Raw genomic sequence first — 23,749 nt, 5'->3', positions numbered from 1 at the left:
TGAATTGTTTGTGAGTATTTTGTTGAGTATTTTTGCATCATTGTTCATAAGGGAGATTGGCCTGAAATTCTCTTTCTTTGTTGGGTCTTTGTGAGGTTTAGGTATCAAGGTGACTGTGGCTTCATAGAATGAGTTTGGTAGTGTTCCTTCTGTTTCTATTTTGTGGAATAGTTTGAAGAGTATTGGTGTTAGCTCTTCTTTGAAGGTATGGTAGAATTCTGTGCTGAAACAATCTGGTCCTGGGCTTTTATTTTGATGGGAGACTTTTGATGACTGCTTCTATTTCCTTAGGGGATATAGGACTATTTAATTTATTGATCTGGTCTTGATTCAGCTTTGGTAAGTGGAATTGATGAAGAAAATTGTCCATTTCATTTAATTTTTCAGATAGGATACAAGGGATTATGTCAATCTTTTTGTATCTGTTGAAGCTTGCTTTGTGACCAACTATATGGTTTATTTTGGAGAAGGTTCCATGAAGTGCTGAGAAGAAAGTAAATTCTTCTGTGTTTGGATGAAAGGTTTTGTAGATGTCCATTTGAATCATGACCTCTGTTAGAGTCATTGTTTCTTTGTTTAATTTCTGTTTTTCGACCTGTCCTTTCTTGAGAGTGTTTGACTTTATCTTCCTCTTTCTTTACACATTTTATTTGTTTTCTCCATTATCTTCTTTATAACCATAGTTGTAAGGTCATCTTCTTGAGTTTCACTTATGTTAGGTTGTCCAGGACTATTTGCCCCTGAATAATTGGTTTCTGGAGATGCCATATGGCTTTGGCTTTTGTTGGTTGTGCTTTTATGCTGCCCTCTACCCATCCAGCTGTCCCAGGTGTTGGATGTTAGTTTCCAGTACGTTTTGGAATCCTGAGGAGAATCCGCTTGGCAGGAAGATGGTTGTTCCTGAAGGAGGCCTCCTCAGCCTTTTGGGTATGGTCAACCGAATGGCAGTGCTTCTCAGGAATTGCCACAGCTCACTTCAGGTATATGTACCTGTGTGGTAACTGTGGATGTTGGTGGTCTGGTGGGGGGGGGCTGTCCTTTCACCAGGAGAAGTCCTGGAGACAGCTACCCTGCTCCTGGGTTTCTTGCTCTGAATGTAGTTAGCGGCTGCTGCTGCTCTTATACTATATTTGCTTGGCACAGCACTCTTGAAAATCAGGGTTCCTGGTGGTTTGGTCAGTTTAGCCAGGGATAAATGGTTGCATCTTGGAGCAGTATCTGGGGCTGATCCCATGGATCTCAAGCTTTTGTACATCTGAGATTGGAGCTCTGTTCCCCAGTATCCAAGCAGTAATCAGTGGCAGGTGAAAGCAACACTCATGTGTGTGGTGGGATGCTAGAGCCTGGAGCTTGCGGAAACCCAGCAGCTTTTCTGGAGCTGGGTATCCTGAGGTTGGACCCGATGTTTCCCCAACTGTGGAGTTTCCTCTTGATGGGGAGACCCAGTCTGTGGTGTTTTGGGGTCCACAGTTCAGTCTGGGGTGGTGAGTAGAGCATTCAGCCAGTTCTCTGGGCTGGTGGCTGACTGCCTGCTGGAGCCCTGGACCTTTTTCAGGGATTATCTGGATGACCCGAGGTTGGTCCTAGTTGTTTCCTTCACCATGGAGTTTTCTCTGGAAAGCCCAGTCTTTGCTGTTGTGGTGCCTACAGTTCAGTCTGGGATGGTGATCAGCGCACACTGACATGTGGCTCTGGCTGGTGACCAAGTGCCTGCTGGGACCCAGGAACTCTTCCGAGTTTTAGCTGGGTGACCTGTGAACAGACCAGATTGCTTCCCACATTGTGGGGTTTTCTCTCACCTGGTAAATATAATTTCTGGTGATTTAGGGCTCAGAGTTCAGCCTGTTGGCTGCTGTATAGTCACTGCTGTCCTGCTTGTCAGACACAGTGTCCTCCTGCTGCCACTATCTTGTATTTCCCGTTTTTTATTTTTTAAAAGAATTTTAGCTATTTGTATAGTATAGTATGAAGATTGTTAGAAGTACGTTTAAACTATCATAATTAAAACTCTGCTAATACCTGGAAATACTGATTTATTGTCTCTGAATCTCAAAGAGTGACAATTTAGAAATTTGAAAACACCGACAATGTTATTTTTAAACTATAATTATAATTCTAGAATGTTTCATTGATGGTGAATAAATTAGCTATAAAAAATAGGACAGAATGATCATGGCTGCATTACGCTGTTGTGAGACTCTAATCTTGCATACACACCACAGGCAAACCAAGGAGAGCAGCCATGACCATTCAGGCCTTTACAGCCATTGAAGCAGGACAGTCTCCCCAAGCATGGGAGCTAAAATGTTACGCTCAGGATGCGAGGCTAAGCACTGCACTCAGGGTCAGCTGCTTTGGACCCAGAGAAGAGCATGTCTGATTGCATGCAGGTTGATGCCCCAGGTCCTGCCTCTGAGAAAAAGGTATTGGATGGGTCTGATGCTCTTTGGGTGGATGACACCTAAATGAACATCGGTACAAAGTCCCAATTTATTTCTAATATCAGAGATCAGACCTCTACTCTTGCCTGATGCGTCTAAAACAAAAAGGGAGAACTGTAGAGAGCTGCGTAATGCCGCGCCTTAAAGATGGAGCTGGTTTCCACCTTCCACCTTCCTGATGGTGAGTGCTCTCTGTCACAAACAACTCCATATTTGGCTAAGGCTGAGGATCTGGCTTGCTTCCATGTATGTGGACCTTTCTGCATTGCCCACGAGGCATGCTGGGGTTGGCTACCCAGAGGCTATTTTAAGCTGTGGGCTGGCTTTCCCCAGGGTCAGAAGATTGTTCAAGGTTCCTGAATAAACTGCATTGAGAAGAACAAAAAAAAAAAAAAAAAAAAAAAAAAAAAAAGGACAGAGCAGCAGAAAAAAATGCTAATGTTTCCTGACTGAGAAGAGAACTGCCTACTAATGCTTATTCATCTTAGGCTGATGGCTTTACTTTTATGTTTCTTGGTTTCTATTTTTAAAAATTTGACTAAGTGAGTACATCACATTGTGTAGTTCAGAGTCCTTTTAAATTTTAGGTAATAAACGTTTTAAAATTTTAGGTACACCCTGTAAGTTTAATCTTACACTCTGGTAGAGATTCAAAAGTAAGGTAAGGCGTAGCAGTTGCCTAGAGCAAACTAGTTAAGGAGGAGAGGCATATACACAGAAAATATTTTAAATTTCTAAGGTGGTTATATACAGTAAGGCCCTGGAAGATCTAGGGACAATTTTGTCCCAAGGAGACACCTAATACTGTTTGGAGACAGTTTTAATTATTGCATCTACAAGGTGCTATTCAAGTAGGTAGAGGCCATGAATGTTGCCACACAGAAAACTACCTTGGTCAAGATAGAGATAATGCTGAGACTGGGAGAATCTTCTCTGAATACTCATTGGAAAAGTCATTGTGAGAAGGAGACATCAGGAGAGGTTCATTAAAGAGCTGTGTCTCCACCAGCCCCTTGTATGGGTACATCTAGAGAACCACAGCATAAACAAGATGCTGGATGAGTGAATCAGCATTGTTTATTTTGCGATCAACAAGAAACCCAGTGCCACTGGAGTGGAAGGCTCAGATATCAGCTAGAGAACTGGGTTGCTGCTGTATTGTGGACAACCTCAAATGCCAGCATGAAGATCTCTTGCTTTATTTATTAGACAACAGGGAGCCATTCAGTGGGTACACTTTAGAGTAAGCAGTGCTTAGCTAGATTAGTCTGGCAGTGGTCTCAGAATCTATTGTAGTGGGGAAGCTGGGAGGCAATCAGGAGGGTTATTATAACAATCCAACCTTGAGGTATGGCGTATTCATTCAAGCAGAACTGTGTTTAACTGCGATGCCTGTGCCACATATCCTTGTCTAAATGCAATTAGAGATTTGGATAGCATCATCGGCAGCAGTAGCAGCAAATCATGTCTTCACACAGTGAATGAATGATATTTTCTAGTTCATAAGAGACATGAGTTAGTTAAGCCTTGCAATTTTCTTGTGTTTACATCATGTATGTTTGATATGTTTAAAAAATGTGATTTTTATTTTACCGACAGAAGCAATGAAAAAAAAGCAATCAATTTACAGACACATTATCTTCTCTGCCTCTAATGTTGGGTTCTGTTGTGCCTGATTTCTGTGTTCTGTATAGCTACTCTCCTTAAACATTGGGGTTTGTGAACGACAGCACTCCGCAGAATACTTTGCTTTGTATGTTTACCACCAAGTTTGTTTCCTCTCATCTAGGCGAAATAGTCACCAAAAGTTCACCCTTCAAGACTCTCAGTGGGAGGTGATGTGAAAATGCTGGGAAGTTAGCTCAATGCTGTGCATCTCATTATTGACCTAGTATCCACCAGGGAGGAGTGTAAGATAATTTTTCCTCTCTCATTATCTAGTTCACCACAGCACTACTTGACTAGCTAATCTCCCTTATATCTATGAATTAACACTTTGAAACTTAGATTGGACCAGAAGATTAGTCATTAAAATTTAAAAGAGAAAAACTCTTGTGACCATAACTACTAAATGAAATAGTTTTATCCAGTCGTCATGATTACCTTGTCATACCTTATTTTTAGCAGGATCTCAATAAATGTGAGAGATGGATGAACAATAAATGGATAAAATGTACTCAGTATAATGTGGCAAGGATACTTAAACTTATTTCTGCCTTTGCCCACAATTAGTTTATATAAAAAATGATAGAAGATTTTTGTAGTTGAAAAAAATATTTCAGGATAATATTTAAACCATCTTACGATGACTATTAACTCTTGGTTAATTAAATAAACTATAAATTACGGCATATACAAAGAAGGTTGAATAATCTTTTTAAAAATATTTTTATTATTTTTACTTATGTGTATGTGCATGCGACTGTGTGTGAGTACAGGAACATGAGTTCAGGTGCTGCTAGGGGTCAGGGGCATTGAATCCTGTCAGACAGAGCTGTACATAGTCGTGTGTTGCCCATCAGGTATGCTGGAGGAGCAAGTGCTTTTAGCAGTTTTGCATTTCTCAAGCATCGAAATACTTTTTTTTAAAAATAAGTAAACAGAATGTGCTTGTCATTAAGTTTATGCAGATAAAATATCTTTTCAGTGATAAACCCCCCCCCCAAGAGGGAGGAAATCCAATCAAGCAGACCATTTAGCTGATGTCCACAGTCTTACTCTGTGATAGACTTTGCACAAGGGGTGAGAAGATAGCCCTTACTTGAGAAAAGATGGAAAACTCAGGACTGCTGAAACATCAGCACTGGGTTAGATCACTTGTCCACTGGGAACTCTCCCTTCATTATTTTTCTATTCATGACGACAGGATGGATTATGTTACTTTAAATTCTGATCACAAAAGGAAAACTTAAAAAGACAGACTGATGGTACATCCACAGTTAGTTGTGGGAGTGAACACTATCGGTAGTATACCGATAAGCTATGATTAGTCACTGCAGTATTGAGGTTGCCAGGAAAGGGGTGTGTGTCACTGAGGGTACTCTTTGATTTTAGCTTGTTGCTGCAGGTCACTAAGAAGGCTGGAGCAGTTCACTAAGAAGGTGTGGTAAAACCACCCTCTTTGATCACACATGATCCCCCCCGCCCCCCGAATCTTCTTGAAAGAGATTGTTTGGCTGTCAACCAGCTATGTTTTTCATGCCTACAGTTTTCATGTAGTTAGCTTGTGTTACCTGGTCCAAGCTCATCGCCATCTGCTGGCCTGCCATTGTAGGGGTTGGTGTGAGGAGATGTCACATTGTAATAAAGTTTATGTAGTAGACATCTAGCAAGCTATCTCACAACGTTCTGTAATGGGGGCAAGTTTTATATCAAAATGTTGGCTTTTCACAGTCCCAATGACATCTGTTTTGTCCTGCAGTCCTACTATGAAGGACTGCTTTGGGAGCCAGTGTGGTGACTTTCTCCTTGATGTGACAAAATACCCATCAGAAGCAACATAAAACTAGAAGATTTTGACTCAAGGCTTTAGAGAATTTCAGTCCATTGTAGTGGAGGAAGGCATGGCAATGGGAATGACATAATGCATGTTGTTGGGAGGTGTGTGTGTGTGTGTGTGTGTGTCCATCTATGTCCTATTTACATGTTGGTGGCTGAACCAGGAAGTGGAGAATAGGACTGAAAGCAGGATCATCTCTAACCTTCCAAGGCCTTTTTCTACTGATTCATCTCTACCAGTCAAGATTCATGTCCTAAAGTTTGCAGAATCTCCTCAAACAGCAAGACCATCAAAACACGAAGTGTGAAAAAAAAAATGAGCTTGTGTGACATTCTAGACTTTGACCAAAACCAAGAGTGATTACTAAGGGTTATTGACAATAAAATGATGACTACATATTTCTTTTAGTATTTTTTTGTTTGTTTGTTATTTAGTTTTAACTCTCAGTCTCTCACACAGTTAGTCAAAACTGGTACAACCAAGTTGAGCCAATAAAGCTGGGAAGTGCAGGAGGAGAAGGTTTGTTTTCATTTGAACTCCATTAAGAACACAGGCAGAGTAATATGTAAGAGGCAGGAGTACAACAATCTAGTCCAGTTCTAGTTTGCTTTCCTTTTGTTTGCTGTGATTAAACACACTGAGCAAAAGCAACTTAGGGGAAGAAAAGTTTATTTGACTTATTCTTCCAGTTCACAATTTATCTCTGAGCAAATTTAAGGTAATAAATCAGTCAGGAACAGAAGCAGTAACCTCGGAGGAAAGCTGCTTACTGGTTTGCTCACTGGCTCAGCAATCTTCCCATGTCCACCTGCCTAAGGGCATTATTACTCCAGTGGGCTGGGTTCTTCTATTTTTTTTCCCCTGAGACAGGGTTTCTCTGTGTAGTTTTGGCTGTTCGGGGCTCACTTTGTAGACCAAGCTGGCCTCAAACTCACAAAGATCCACTTGCCTCTGCCTCCCTGAATGCTAGGATTACAGGAGTGTCCAATTATGTCTGGCTGGCTGGGCTTTTAACATCAATTAATAATCATGAAAACTCCCCACAGACATACCCACATGCCAATTTGATTGATTCAATCCCCAAATTCAGACTCCTTCAGATAACTCCAGACTGTGTTAGGTTGATAGCTGAAGCTAACTAGGAGATGGGTCCTTAATGTTGCTGAACAAGCATTCTAAGGAGTATTGTGAAGTGCTTGCTAGTTTTCACTGTACCAAGGATATTTTATCTTATATACTGCTCTAAGAGTAGATCTTTGCTGATATTAGACACAGTACCAAGAGGCAAGGGGACAAGAGGAAAGGAAAGGATAAGGATGAGAGCCTCAGATTCATGCATTTGAGTTTTTTTTATTTTCTTAAAAATCTCATGTAGCTCAAGACAGATTAAATCAGAGCCAAGCATAACCTTGAGGAGGAAAGAAAACATTTAAAAGTCAGTAAGGGTGCAGGAAGACTTCTGAAGACAAAACGAGGCAGGTTATAATCAGCAGGCGTCCATGTGAGTCCTCTTGAAGGGCTTGCGTCACACTTCCTGCTTTTACTTAGCACCATCTGGCAAAGCTACATCTTCTCCCTGGAGTACTGCGGCCTTTCTCAATCTAGTTTTACTGCTTTCTCAATATATCTCTGATTAATACAGACCCCAGCAAAGATGATGTTCATATCATTCTCCTACGGAGAGACGTGAAGGCTTTGAGATGGAACCACATCTATGAATTGTCAACCAGTAGTTCAGAGGAGCAGGGATAGGGAAGGCCATCTGGATGACTATCCCTGCATTTATTTTTAAAGAAAATATTTAAGTGTGTGTGTGTGTGTGTGTGTGTGTGTGTGTGCATGAGTACAGGTCCCCAAAGACACCAGAAAAGAGTGTTAGTTCCTCTAACTCTTGGCAGTTGTGAGCTCTCTGACATGGGTGATAGAACCAAAGTCCTGTGCTCTGAAGGATCAGTGAGTCCTCTACCATTGTGCTATCTCTCCAGCTCCACCTACTGCATTTCTCAAAGAGCTCTGAACACTAAGGTGGGATTTGGGAGGATAATCTTAAAATGTTTCTTGCCTGTTTAAATAGCTTTTTAGATCTGTCATTTAAGGAGTCCCAGTTTTCAGGGAAATACAACCATCAATATTCAGATGATGAAAGGTCTTCAAGAACAGAAAAAAAATGTAAAACTTTATGTAAGGTCTGGAAAGTTTAAACATTGGAGCTTACGTTTCTTCAACTGTGAAATAAAATGATTAGAATAAATGATTTTGTAATGCTTCCAGTTCAAAGACTTCATGCTTTGTTAATGTTAATTATGCAGAATATATTAACATTGAGTGCAATTAAACTCAAGGCCATGTAAAGATTCTTGTGATAGGGGTTATCTTAGGCCAGCTATGTAGCACATGTCCATTATTTTGTAAGTCTGGAGGCAAGGGGTTCACTGAGATTTTAAGGCCAGTTCTGTCTATAGAGTGAGTTCTTGGCCAACCAGTGCTGCAGAGTGAGGTGCCACCTCAACATTGTCCTCTGAAATAAAGGCTTGTCTTGTCTTTGAGTATCATAAAAATAGTTAGCAAAACAGGGTAGAAAATGGTGTTAGTTAGCTTTCATTGTCAAATTCTAGAATCACCTAGGAAGAAAATAATGAAGTATTGTTTATATATTTTGGGTTGGCCTATGACTACATCTATGGGGAATTACCTTAAATCCACTAATGTGGGAAGACCCAGCTTAGTGTAGGTAGAACCATTCCCTAGGCAGGAGATCCTGAACTGTATAAGAGTGGAAAAATCAATCTGAGAACAAGCAGGCACTTAACTGTGCATATATAACTTCCATTTTCTCTGCTTTTTGAGGACAGATGGAGTGTGACAAGCTGTTTGAAATTCGTGCCTTGCCCTCTCACAGTGGGTCATAACTGAGGTGTTCTGAATAAGGATGGTCCTCATAAGCTCATATATTTGAACACATAATCACCAGAGAGCAGAACTGTTTGAAAGGCTTATAAGGACTAGAAATTGTGGCCCTGTTAGGTAATGTGCACCACTGGGGGTAGGCTTTGAGGTTTCAAAATCCATGCCAAACCCAGTCTCTATCTTCTGCCTACAAATCATTATGTGAAGCGCCAGAACCTGCCTGCATGTCCTCATGCTCCTGGACATGACAATGGCGGACTAAATTTTGAAACTGCAAAAAGGCCCCCACTTACATGTTTTCCTTTGAAGGATTTCCTTGGTCATGGTGTCTCTTCACAGTAATAAAAGACTTACTAAGACAGAAACCTAGAAAAATTAACTCTTTTAGCCTTTAGGTTTATATTTGTCACAGCAATAAAATTTAGCTAGAATAAGGACTAAGTTAAAAAAAACATTAATTTCATTCCATAAAGTCAGCACACAACATAGGCAACTTTTTTTTAAAAAAAAGAACTTATTATAATATGGGGATTTAATAATATTATTTTGGGGAAATCTTTACCTTTCCACAGAGTATGTGCCACAGAGTTCATGGACTTATGTAAGGGTCAGCTGGAATACAGCTTGATATGCAATTACCCATTCATAAAAATTAAGCTTACAAAATCCATGGTCCCTGTCTGCAGGGCCTCATTTGATCCTGTAACAGCCTGTTGCATCTTTGCCATGATTAGGATTTAAGGAAACTTCTCAAAGTCACCCGTGACCACTGGCGACACTTGTCACATACACATACATTCTCTGGGATTCTACGGTGTGACTGCATATCTTCTAAGGTCAGGGTGCTCTAAACTCTGGATTTGTCTCTATGTTTTTCCCACAGAATCTATCTTTAGTTTATAGTGAATGGTTTTCAGGTTTTTTTCAAAGATCCTTCTTGGTCTAACTTCCCCTGAGGCAGCAAGCCACAAGGGCTGCTGCTTGCTTTCATTTAAAAGGAGAGAAGAGGGGAGAGAAATTTTGTGAAAAACATTACTGCCTTAAATAACTTAATATGATCATGGCTGAGAAACAATAAAAAGCATAAGAGAACAAACTTTGATTACCACTTGTGTACTTTTTTATTTATTAAAAGTTCCTCCTATGATGGTTTTATGTAGTTTGCTAACTTGAAGATAAGCAGCTTGCCTCATAACCTTCATCTCATCCTAATTCCAGTGAACTGTATTCTGGATATTTGTCTAGTGGCATTAAACACATCACCAATGTATAAGAAAGTTCATTTTGACAATGCCTAGTTGTAATATTTGGAGTTTTGCAAGGCTTTTGGAGCATGTCATTTGGAAAACATGAGATAGCAGAAAAAATTGTCTTTTTTTTTTTTGAGAATGGCTGGATGATGTGTTTGTATATTCCACAGATTGACAGAAAGTTAAGGGTGACCATTTTGGGGAGAAACTGAGCTGCCAAATGTGAGCTGCTGGCTTATGCAATAGTAGAAGAATGAAGCTAAAGGAAGAGGCCGAGGCAGAGAATTCCTGGAGAGGGAAGAATCTTGGAGTTTATCAGCTGAGGCAAGATCATGGAACGAAATGTTGGGTTCTCAACACATGCTTCAAGTGTTATTATTGCCCCAAGGGAGCTTGCAGTTTTTTGCATATGTGGCTTATATCAAAGTCTGGTAGGTTTGAAGTTTGATAGGGAGATTGGTGACAAGTGGTCAGGGGTATACCGAAACAGTAAGAGTTTTTCTCAAGATGTAGGAAGCCAGAACTTCTTAAGTTTAAAAAAGTAACATGTTTACAGGATGTGCAGGGATAAAGATAGAGCAGAGATTGAGGGAATGTGTAATCAATGCAAGTCCCAACCTGAGACCCACTCCAGGGGAGAGAGCTAACTCCTGACACTATTCATGATGCTATACTGTGTTTGCATGGCCATATTCTGAGAGGCTTGAAATAGAAACTGAGACTCACAGCCAAACACTGGGAAGAGTGTAGGGAGCCTTGAAGAAGAATGGGGGAAGGACAGAAGGACCCAGAGGGAACAGGAGCTCCACAAGAGGATCAACAGAGCCAACTAACGTGGGCTGAAGCACCAACCAAAGAGCATACATGGATGAGACATAGGTCTTCTCTCTCTCTCTATATATATATACCCAATGGGTAGCTTAGCCTCCATGTTGGTCCTCTGGAAAGGGGATGTGAGTTGCCTCTGGCATGGTCTCTGTTGCATGCTTTTTGATCACTTTCCCTTGTCAGGACTGCCTTGCCAGGACACTGTGAAAGAGGAAGTATGCAGTCCTGAGGCGACTGGATATACTGGGGTGAGTTTGCAGGAGAGGGCTCCGCTTTTCCGAGGGGCAGAAGAGGGGTGTAGGAAAAGAGGAAGGGACAAAGGAGAAGGATAGAAAGGAGAGGAGAAAGGGGCCTAAGATTGAGATGCAAAATGAACAATTAACTAAATAAAATATTAACATGTATTAATTATATGAAATAATGGGTTTCATTATAAATTGGATTATAGGGAGGATGTTTCAATCTCATTCAGAATGGCAAACGGGATAGACATCAGAAGCAGTTGAAGAGAGGAAACAGGATGGGAGCCTACTATAGAGGGTCCTCTGAAAGGCTCCACTCAACAGGGAATTGAAGCAGAAGCTGAGATTCACAGCCAAACTTTGGGCGGAATGCAGGGAGTCATATGGAAGAAGAGGGGTAGGATAGAAGGACATGGAGGGGACAAAAACCACACAAGAAAAAAAATTAAAATAATAAAAAATAGAATGAAATGAATAAAATAAAAAATCTGAATGCCACATATGAGAGAAAAGGTGTGATAGTTGGCTGAGCCTTCATGATTTTATGTTTGTTTATTTCTAGTTTCATTTATTTTCTTGCAAGTGACACTATTTACTTTTCTTTTTATTACTTTTAATTTTTATGTTTTTCACAGTTTATTCATTATATAACTTGATTGAAGCTCCCTCCTTCAACTTCCCCCTGTCCCACCCCACCTCCTCTTTCCTTCATTCCCTTCCCCTAGTCCCCTGAAAGGGGGAGTTCTCCACTATTGCCATCTGCCCGTAGCTTGTCAAGTCTCATCAAGACTGCCTGGATCCTCTTTCTCTGTAGAGTGACAAGACCACGTTGCAAGGGGCTAGTGATCAAAAGAAGTCAACTGAGTTCATGACAGAGGCAGCCCCTGCTCCCCTTACTTGGGATACCAACGTGGAGATTGAGTTGTCAATCAGCTACATCTGAGCAGGAGGTCTAGGTCCTCTCCGTGCATGGTCTTTGGTTGGTGCATCAATCTCTGCAGGATGCCCTGGGCTCAGATCCTTTAGTTTTGTTGGTTTCCTTGTGTGGCTCCTGTCCCCTCCATGTCCTTCTATCCCCTCCCCTCTGCTTCCATATGACTCCCTGCATTCTTCCCAAAGTTTGGCTGTGAGTCTCAGCATCTGCTTCAATTCCCTGTTGAGTGGAGCCTTTCAGAGGACCCTCTATAGTAGGCTCCCATCCTGTTTCCTCTCTTCCATCACTTCTGGTGTCTATGCTGTTTGTCATTTTGAATAACATTTAAGCATCCTCCCTAGGGTCCTCCTTAGTGTTTTGCTTCTTTAGGTGTGTTGATGGTTATCCTATATTATACAGCAGTATCCACTTATAAGTGAGTGTATACCATGCCTGTCTTCCTGTTTCTGGGTTATCTCACTCAGGATGATCTCTTCTAGTTCCATCCATTTGCCTGCAAATTTCATAATTTCCTTGTTTTTAATAGCTGAGTAGTATTCCAGTGTGTAGATGTACAACAATTCTGTATCAGTTCCTCCACTTTAGAAATCAATCTGGCACTTTCTCAGAAAATTGGGAATAGCACTACTTCAAGATCCAGCTACACCATTCCTGGGTATATACCCAACAGATTCCCCACCATTCAATAAGGACATTTGCTCCACTATGTTCATACCAGCTTTATTTGCAATAGCCAGAATTTGGAAACAATCTAGATGTCCCATTGTGTTATTTTTTTAATGACTGAGTAAAGTTTCATGGTATCTATTTATTTGTTCATGGTCATTAGGACATATTTGTCTAGTGTGAAGAGTACCACAACAAATAGAGTTTACAGTTGTGCAGGGCCTCTTTAAGAGGACTGAGTTTTCTTTCTGTATATATTGAGATTCAGTCTAGCTGAATCATATGAAAAGTTTATTTTTTTTGAACCTTCATGCTGGCCTTCACAGTGGCTACACATTTTCATTTCCATCTCTGCTATATAAAGTGTTTGAACATTCTATCTACCCCCACCTACAGCCCACCAACCAGCATTTGTGGTTTGTTTTCTTGATCATGGCCATTCTGACTGGAACGAGACAGAATCTCTGTGCAGATTTCATTTGTATTTCTCTGATGGTTAAGGACAGAAATTACCAAGTAGTTGTCCACCTAAAAGCCTGAGCAGTGTGGAATCAGAGGAAGCATCGAGCTGGCCCAGTACCTGGAGATGTGGACAGCACAAAAGCTCCCTCTAAATAGTCTTCAAATTAGTTTCAAGACATCTGGAACAGGACAAAGTACTAAGGATCCAAGGGTCCATGTGCCAGAAACTGAACTAGCAAGTCACTCTGTGCGTAGACTAAGCTTATGTAATATAGCTTAAAATGTCCATGGAAATGTGGCTCCTTTTTGAATTTTATTTCTAATTTTTCTTTTTTTAGTTTTTATTTCTTTACTTTAATAGGTCCTTTGGAAGATTCTAGTCTCTTTCACTGGTCCAATCCCTTTGACAATTCCATCTTACTTCAGCGATGCTCTAGGATAAACCTCTCACTCCAAACTTGCTGACTAACAGAGAACTGAATATCCTAGGGTCAGTGTGGGGATGTTGCTAATGTGTACCTCGGTGGCTAGAAAAAGTGGTAGGACTAAGGGTCCACTGAGCCACTCTTCACTAAAGAGAGGCGGACTGGTGCTGAATGTGCACATCTTCACCCCTGCACCACGGTTTATTTGTGCAGGAGAAACAGTTCTGGTTGGATTACCTGGAAAAGGTTTCATGAAATAGTTTTGATTTGAACTATACCTTCAAATGTGAGAAAACTCAGGGTCGCATGCTAAGGCATGTTCATATGTAGATTACTTTCAATACTAAATTCCCTAAACTCAGAATTTCCCAGGAACAGCCTCGTACAGCGATGTTTCCACATTCTGTGTTCTCTGCTCTGGCTAAGTGAATGAGGCAGGTGGCAGTGTTACAGTCAATGCTCTCACTGTTGTAAAGTAAGACGATGTGGATTCAATGAGCTTATGTGGGATATTCTACAGAAACGAAATTTTAAACCTGAAACTTGGTTGAATCATGAACCTAACATCTCCATATGTGAATTATGTGATGGTGGATAAATATTAGGAGGCAATACATTACTGTGCTTTAACCTGTCCTTAAAACTCTGACCTAATCATTTACAGCTTTATGGGCAGTGTGACAAAGTAAGGTCATCTGACTAATTTCTCACAAGTATGTATACTTTTACATTATTGTAGCTGAGAGACGGGCTCCCAACCTTCAGATATAATAATACTTTGGGGCAGTGGCTTTTACTTCAGAAACTGGATCCTAGGTCTTTTGTTACTAGTTAGCACTGTGACCCTGGGCGTGCTACATGATTTCCCTTAGTACTCCCTAATTTTCAGTTAGCTCACCACAGGAGTCTTCCTCAAAGAAGCATGTGCTCTTTGCTTTCTGAAAGCTTACAGTCTAATGAGAAATTGTAGCTGGGCACTATGGCTCAAGTCTCTAATCTTAATATGTGGGAGTTAGAGGCAGGAGAATCCAGAGCTCAGGGTCATCCTCAGATATATAGCAGATTCAAGGTTAGCCTGGGTTATATGAGGCCCTGTCCATCTATGTTGAATCTTTCGGTGTTAGACAGGTTTCTGGACGATAACTTTCAGACAGTGTAGAAAATAATCATTACTGAGAAAATTACTGAGCAGAATTAAGGAGGGAATACTACTGATTCTTTCTGAGAAATACTAGAAATTGTAAGAAATAAGCACTCAAATATTTATTTCATGGGCCATGCGACTGTTCATATCTCAGCTATTATGATTTTTCAGGCTCAGAGACTGTTTACTTTGTAGCAGGAATTTCGAATAACCTCTTGTAAGATTTTATAAAGGTTTATATTTGGAGATTAAATAGTGATAGCCCAAATACTCACATTTATCTTAGCAACCACCTGTGTGGCAAGTACAGGATAAACATTGCTCCAACACCAGTGCCACAGTGTGTGTTGTCCATAGGTCCTTGGACCCTTTTCTAAGTTAAATGTCCTGCACTTCCAATATTATTAACTTTTATTTTCCCTGGTTTCTTCTTCTCCAATATAGTTCTGTATTTGCTGATTTAAGTTAGCCAATGTTTCACATCCTTTCTGGAATTAAAATATTATAAATATATCACCTATCTATTATTTATTTATCTACACCCATATCTATCTATCTATCTATCTATCTATCTATCTATCTATCTATCTATCTATCTATCTTTATCTATGTGTCAATAATTTTTTACAAATCATATGTCTGTCTGTATATCCATCTATCGATTTCCGCTGAGTTTAGTTAGTGTTGCCCTATTTACATGTGTTTAAGGATGACCAATTAAGACTGGAGTCTCATTGCCGAATAAAACTGTTTCTCTCTCCCTTCGCAGCCTCTTAGTTACAGCCTATAGTGTAGGTCTTTGCAGGTAGCTATATTGTTGAGAGTTCATGGAGCAGCATCTATTCTATCACCTAGAAGATATGTTATTGCAGTCATCTTGGTCCTGTAGCTCTTACACTCTTTCTGTCACCTCTTATATGATGATCCTCAAGCCTTAGGTGTAGGGTTTTTGCTATAGGTATACTATTTTGGTCTGGAGACTTCATGCTTATTTTTAGCAGTTGTAGATTTCTCTAATAGACTCTCTATTCTGCAAAAAGTAACTGATGAGAGGTGAGAACTGCTCTTATCTAAGGTTAGAAGAGTATTTAGAAGGTAGTTAGAAATATATTACTTTAATAAATATTTATTATATAATAATAGCAGTAGTAAGTGCTGTTCAAGAACCTGTGACCTTTTTGAGCATGGGTTCTTAGCTAGGTTTACAGTACTAGGCATGAGTTCTCTTTAATGAGTAGGCTTTAGTCCAATTACAGAGTGGTTGGTTACCCCAAAGACATGAGTATTACTATTGCATTGTTGATGCTATCTCACTCCTCTATTACCAAAGACTAACAAAAGCCCCAGTGCCAAACAAGATGCTTCACCTTGAGTTGTTGGTCAGGCGGTCCAAGAGACCTGACCCCTCCCCCTCCCAGTATTGGCGATTGCCATTATTCTTGGTTGCCTACCAGAATATGAATGGAAGACTGGTACTAAAGCCATCACACACTTTAGTCACAGGACTTGGAGAAATCAAGTTGGTACTGTCCTGGAAACCTCCTCCCGGAGAGAGCTGTCTTATGGTATTAGAAGATATAATCTTCCAAAGAAGAAAAGTTATCAGTAGTACTACCTAGCTGTAAATCTTGAGACCCACAGCTATGACTTGATCAAGATAATTTAAAAAACATTAAAGCTAGGTATGATGGCCCATAACTGTAACCTCTGCATCTGGGAAGCTGAGGAAGCAACAAAGGATGAAAGTCAGTTGAAACTTTTCTTAGCTCCTTTTCTTGTGGTGAAGAGGGACCACAACTAAGGCAATTCTTTTAAGAGAACACTTTTAATTTGGGGCTTGCTTATAGTTTTAGAGGGTAAGTCCACTATCATCATGATCCCAAAGAGACAGGCTGATGTAACTGCTGAGGTCTTTACATCCTTATCTATAGGCAAGAGGCAGTGATGGGAGTACTGGAGCTTGGCTTTTAAAACTTCAAAGCCACCACCAGTGATATATCTGCAACAAGACTGTACCTACTTTGACAAGGCTATATACTTCCTAATCCTTCTAATCCTTCCCAATCAGTTCTATTCCTTGCTGACTAAGCATTCAAAGATACCAGTCTATTGGCACCATTCTTTTTACTTTATTTATTATTAGTTACATTTTATTAACTCTGTATCCCAGCTGTATCCTGCTCCCTTATTCCCTCCAAACCCCTCCCTCCCTCCCTCATCTCCTCTCTGCCCCTTTCCAAGTCCACTGATTGGGGAGGACCTCCTCCCCTTTCATCTGACCCTGTTTTATCAGGTGTCTTCAGGACTGGCTGCAAAGTTCTCCTCTGTGGCCTAGCAGGACTGCTTCTCCCTTGGGGGGTGGAGAGGTCAAAGAGCCTGCCGTTGAGTTCCTGTCAGAAACAGTCCTTGTTCCCCTTACTATGGGAAACCAATTGGTTACTGAGCTACCATGGGCTACATGGGAAGGTTCTAGGTTATATCCATACATGGTCCTTGGTGGAGTGTCAGTTTTAGGAAAAACCCCTGTGACCAGATATATTTGGTCCTTGTGGAGCTCCTATCCTTTCCACATCATACTAACTCCCGTTCTGCTGAAGATTTGGTTATGAATCTTAGTATCTGTTTTGAAACACTGCTAGGTAGAGTCTTTCTGATGCCTTCTGCAGTAGACTCCTGTCATACATCCAATGCACATCCCATTTGTCTTTCTAAGTCAGGATTGATCATCTTACCCCGTGTACACTTTCTTGTTTATCTTCTTTAGCTGTATAGATTTCAGTATGTTTATAATATCTTGTAGGTCTATATAAGCGAGTATATGCCATGTTTGTCTTTCTCCTTCTGGGATACTTCACTCATAACGATCTTTTCTGGATCCCACCATTTGCCTGCAAATTTCATGATTTCCTCCTTTTTGATTGCTGAGTAGTATTCCATTGTAGTATGTAAAAATACCACAATTTCTGTATCCATTCCTCCGTTGATGGACATCTGAGTTGTTTCCAAGTTCTGGCTATTACAAATAAAGCTGCTACAAACATTGTCGAGCAAATGTCCTTGTTGTGTACTTGAGCAAATTTTGGGTATATACCTAGCAGTGGTATAGCTGGGTCTTGAGGAAGCACTATTCCTAATTGTCTTATAAAGCGCCAGATAGCTTTCCAGAGTGGTTGTACCAGTTTACATTCCCACCAGCAATGGAAGAGGGTTCCCCTTTCTCCACAACCTCTCCAGCATGTGTTGTCACTTGAGTTTTTCATATTGGCCAAGGTGAAATCTTGGGGTTGTTTTGATTTGCATTTCCCTAATGGCTAATGAGGTTGAGCATTTCTTTAAGTGTTTCTCTGCCATTCGATATTCCTCTATCGAGAATTCTCTGTTTAGCTCTGTTCCGCAGTTTTTAATTAGATTACTTGGTGTGTTGCTTTTCAGCTTCTTTAGTTCTTTATTTATACTGGATATTAGCCCTCTGTCAGATGTAGGGTTGGTGAAGATCCTCCTTAGGATGTGCTAGTACATAGCATGGCAGCTCAGTATTTGCCTTCATCTTCATTTCCAGGATCAAATCTATCTTTGTCTACTACTTTAAGTATTTAATATTATCGGAAATATGTTTTTAAGAGATGTCTTAGGCATTCTATTTCTGTGAAGATACATCATGACCATGGCAACTCTTTTTTTTTTTTTTTTTCAATGCAGTTTATTCAGGAACATTGAACAATCCTCGGACCCCGGGGAAAGCCAGCCCACAGCTTAAATAGCCTCTGGGTAGCCAACCCAGGCGTGCCACGGGGGCAATGAAGGTAGGTCCACATACATGGAAGCAAGCCAGATCCTCGGCCTTAGCCAAATGTGGAGTTGTTCGTGACAGAGAGCACTCACCATCGGGAAGGTGGAAGGCGGAAACCAGCTCCATCTTTAAGGCATAGCATTCCGCAGCTCTCTACAGTTCCCCCTTTTTGTTTTAGACGCATCAGGCAAGAGTAGAGGTCTGATCTCTGATATTAGAAATAAATTGGGACTTTGTACAGATGTTCATTTAGGTGTCATCCACCCAAAGAGCATCAGACCCATCCAATACCTTTTTCTCAGAGGCAGGACCTGGGGCATCAACCTGCATGCAATCAGACATGATAATGGGTTTAACCCATTATCATCATGGTGGAAAGTATGGCATCCTGCAGGCAGACATGGTTCTAGAGGAGCTGAATTCTACATCTTAATCTGCAGGCAGCAGAAGGAGACTGTGTTCCTCTCTAGGCATAGCTTAAGCATAGGAGATGTCAAAGCCCTCCTTTCCTGTGACCTGCCTACCCCAACAAGACCACACCTACCCCAGCAAGGCCACGCCTTCTAATTGTGACACTTCCTATGGGCCAAGCATTCATACACATGAGTCTCTGGGGTCATACCTATTCAAACTATCACAGGAGATTTAATTTAATTTTTTATTTTAGCTAAGTTTTTTGAGACTATATTTGATGCATTAGGCCAGGCTGGCCTTGAACTCATAGAAATTCACTTAATTTTGTCTCCAGAGTGCTAGGATTAAAGAGATGTCTCTGTGAGAATTATTTTTTTACAATAAAATCCTTTTAAAAACAAGTTTATTAACATTCTTTCTATCTGCTTTAAGGCATGTGCATGGTAGCTATGAGAAAGGATGTGTGTAAATTACTACCTTTGCCACATCAGATTCTGAGACTCTAAAATGATGGGTTCTTCAGTACAGTGGGGGTTTGTAGCCTTGATTATATTTGTAGCTACTGGAGTTTATATTATCATTCCAGAGTTATTACATATTTGTAGTTTACACATTACATGATATTCATAGTCTTAATTTAATAGCAAACACAGAGTTTCCACGCAGCAAATGGGAATTAAAATCACGAGAACTATGGAAATTAGATTTATTTGGGCTTCTGTGGTTGCCTGAATTCCACAAGATAAATGCCAGATCATTATTTTTTTTTATTGCCAGACCCCATACTTAAAGAGACCATGAAAAACATGGAATTTCCTAAATAACTGTCACAAAGATATATTTCAATTTAGACTCTAAAAATGCATCATTTTGCAGTTTCCTCCCCTTCCCTGAGCTCTGGGTATCTTCCTTCTAGACCATAGTGCTCCTGTTTTTCTCTTTATTTGATTCATGTTGGATATGAAATTTAAAATTTATGAATATGGGTATCTAGTGGTTAGATTTTGTCATCTTAATAGTATTTTGTTGTCTGGACCGGATCCTTGAAGAATTTCAATTTATATTTGTGAATAAGTTTAAAAATCACTGGTTATAAGTTCAAACTATCCAGATTGGTGAGTATTTTATAAGGTTTTTTCCAATTAAAAAATTAATATTAGTTATAGTTTATTAATTTTGTATCCCAGCTGTATCCTGCTCCCTCGTTCCCTCCCAATCCCAGCCTCCCTCTCTCATCTCCTCCCTGTCCCTTTCCAAGTCCACTGATAGGGGAGGACCTCCTCCCCTTTCATCTGACTCTGGTTTATCAGATATTTCCAGGACTGGCTTCAAAGTCCTCCTCTGTGGCCTAGCAGGGCTGCTCCTCCCTCAGTGTCGAAGAGCCTGCCATTGAGTTCATGTCAGAAATTGTCCCTGTTCCCCTTACTAGGGAACACACTTGGATACTGATCTACCATGGGCTACGTCTGAGCAGAGGTTCTAGGTTATATCCATACATGGTCCTTGGTTGGAGAAACAGTCTCAGGAAAGACCCCTGTGCCCAGATATATTTGGTCCTTGTGGAGCTCCTGTCTTTTCCAAGTTGTAATAAGCTTTTGAGATTTTTTTTTCATACTGCAAAGTGCATATTGTAGCAGATATGATAAACTATTTAGAAAACTGAGGTTGAAAAACATCTCTGTGTCAGGCCTGATGGCTCATACCTCTAATTCCAGAATTCAGGAGGAAGATGAAGGTGGATTTTTGAGAGTTTGAGTCTAGCCTGAACAATATAGCAAGTTCCAGGCCACTCAAAACTACCTACTAAGATCCTGTCTCACAAAATAAAACAACAACAACAACACACACACACACAAACAAAAGTAAATCAAATAATTGTTCATGAACTTTCATCAACAAATTTTCTTATTTAGTTTAGCATATTTACAGGAAGAATCAGAGTTATACCTATGACTACTTGTGGGCTTATGAAAGCAAAGACTCAGAAATAAAGAATTCATGTGCAAGCATAAACTATCTGAATCGTGACTTGATACATAGATTTTATTATCCTGTTGAGCCTTCAGAGGTTTACATTATATATAATAGAAATTGTATGTGAAAGTTTAAAATTAATAAAGAAAAAAACTAAAAAAGAAAAAACTGTAATTAATAAAAACTGAATAAACTATAATTAATAAAACAATAAATACATTTAAATTAAAAAAGAAAAGTTAAAATTATATATACATATATGTATGCATACAAATGTTGTCATTTATCACATCTGTCAACTCATATCTATTTACACATCTGTTACTCACTGTCCTGGTTAATTATTGGTTAACTTGGTACAACCTAGAAGTATCTGAGAGGATGGAACCTCAATAAAGAAATTAACTCTCCAGTCCAATTACCTAAAATATAGCTAGACAATTGTTTAGACAGATTTGCAGCACAGGAAAAATTCTCATATTGTATGCTAGTGACACAAAGTCCAGCATACTTCCATTGACAGCCAAGTTGAGCGATTTGCCATAGGGTATCAATTTGCTCCTGCACGAGGTCAATCCTCTGATTGAACACCATCAAGCCTCCTTTTAGTTGACCATTAATTCCTTTTTGTACATCTAAGGCATGAGCTACATTGGCTAAAAGATTATTCAGGGTCTGAGCAGTCTGCACAGTATGACTCCTGGCTAATGCCGCAGTGGTAGCTCCAACAGCCGTCAATGAGATGGCAGTAACAATGGCGGCTGTAGTTCCAAGATCTCTTTTCTGTCTGAAGAGAGTCATAGCGTGAGGGGCATCAATGGGCACAGGCACCCAGCAAGGCATGCGAGTAACCAGGGCATACCTAAATTCACTAGCATTCCAGCATTGGGCAAAAAAGCAAGTATCATTACCACAATTACTTGGCTCTATCTGGCTAATAATGAATAAAAATGGGGGATATAAACAAACAGGTGTGGACTTATAGGAAATATTATGAGAAGCCTTAACCCCCTCGTTGGAACATCCTGCATCAGTTCTAGAACTAGCAGTGGTGGTGTCCGAGGTCTGAGTAGGTTCAGGAGACCATTGCCCCCAGGGGCGAGACGTGCTCCATGTAAATTGACTAACTCCATGTTTTCCTCCACTTTTGAAAGTCATTTAAGGTTCTTAAATTATCTTTTTTTTCCTTTTTTTAAAATTTTTCATGAATTACACTTTATTCATTCTGCATCCCCCCATAAGCCCCTCCCTCCTCCCCTCCCAATCCCACCCTCCCTTCTCTCTCTGCATGCATGCCACTCCCCAAGTCCACTGATAGGGGAGGTTCTCCTCTCCTTTCTGATCTTAGTCTGTCAGTTCACATCAAAAGTGGCTGCATTGTCCTCTACTATGGCCTGGTAAGGCTGCTCCCCCCCAAGGGGAGGTGATCAAAGAGCAAGCCAATCAGATTATGTCAGAGGCAGTCCCTCTTCACATTACTATGTAACCCACTTGGACTCTGAACTGCCCTGGGCTACATCTGTGCAGGGGTTCTGGGTTATCTCCATGAATAGTCCTTGGTTGGAGTATGAGTCTCTGGGAGGTTCCCTGTGTTCAAATTTTCTTGTTCTGTTGCTCTCTTTGTGGAGACCCTGTCCTCTCCAGCTCTTACTCTTTCCCAGTTCTTACATAAAATTCCATTCACTCTGCCCAACAGTTGCCCTACGATGGAGCAGCTGAGAGTGGCCATTGTCACGGTAAATTCTACCAGAGTGGACGCAGGACTAGCCACAGGATTATCATCATGGATTGCTGCAGCCATGAATCATCTGAAGGAATGGGCGGGCATGGGAGCGTTAGCAGGCCTTCTGGTGTTGGTCTCCTTGGTTTGCCTGTGGTGTGTATGCAAGATTAGAGTCTCACAACAGCATAATGCAGCCATGACCATTCAGGCCTTTACAGCCATTGAAGTAGGACAGTCTCCCCAAGCATGGGAGCTAAAATGTTACGCTCAGGATGCGAGGCTAAGCACTGCACTCAGGGTCAGCTGCTTTGGACCCAGAGAAGAGCATGTCTGATTGCATGCGGGTTGATGCCCCAGGTCCCGCCTCTGAGAAAAAGGTATTGGCCGGGTCTGATGCTCTTTGGGTGGATGACACCTAAATGAACATCGGTACAAAGTCCCAATTTATTTCTAATATCAGAGATCAGACCTCTACTCTTGTCTGATGCATGTAAAACAAAAAGGGGGAACTCTAGAGAGCTGCGTAATGCCGCGCCTTAAAGATGGAGCTGGTTTCCACCTTCCACCTTCCTGATGGTGAGTGCTCTCTGTCACAAACAACTCCATATTTGGCTAAGGCTGAGGATCTGGCTTGCTTCCATGTATGTGGACCTATCTGCATTGCCCACGTGGCAGGCTGGGGTTGGCTACCCAGAGGCTATTTAAGCTGTGGGCTGGCTTTCCCCAGGGTCAGATGATTGTTCAAGGTTCCTGAATAAACTGCATTGGAAAAATAAATAAATAAATAAATAAATAAATAAATAAATAAATGAATGAAAAAAAAAAAAAGAAATTATCTCTCTAATGTTTAGGCTGTAGGTAAACCTGCAGGGCATTTTCTTAAATAGTGATTGATGGGAGAATGCCTAGTCCATTGTGGATGTAATAGGTCAGATTGAACAGCCTTGGAGAGCAAGCAACAGTCTTCTATATGTCCTCTGCATCAGCTCTTAACTCCATATTCCTTCCATGTTTGAGTTCCTGTCTTGACTTTCTTCAGTGATAAACAGT

The sequence above is a fragment of the Meriones unguiculatus genome, chromosome 17, assembly GCF_030254825.1.
Source record: "Meriones unguiculatus strain TT.TT164.6M chromosome 17, Bangor_MerUng_6.1, whole genome shotgun sequence".
NCBI lineage: Eukaryota > Metazoa > Chordata > Mammalia > Rodentia > Muridae > Meriones > Meriones unguiculatus.
The sequence above is the reverse complement of the archived record's forward strand: the minus strand, read 5'-3'. Positions refer to the sequence as shown.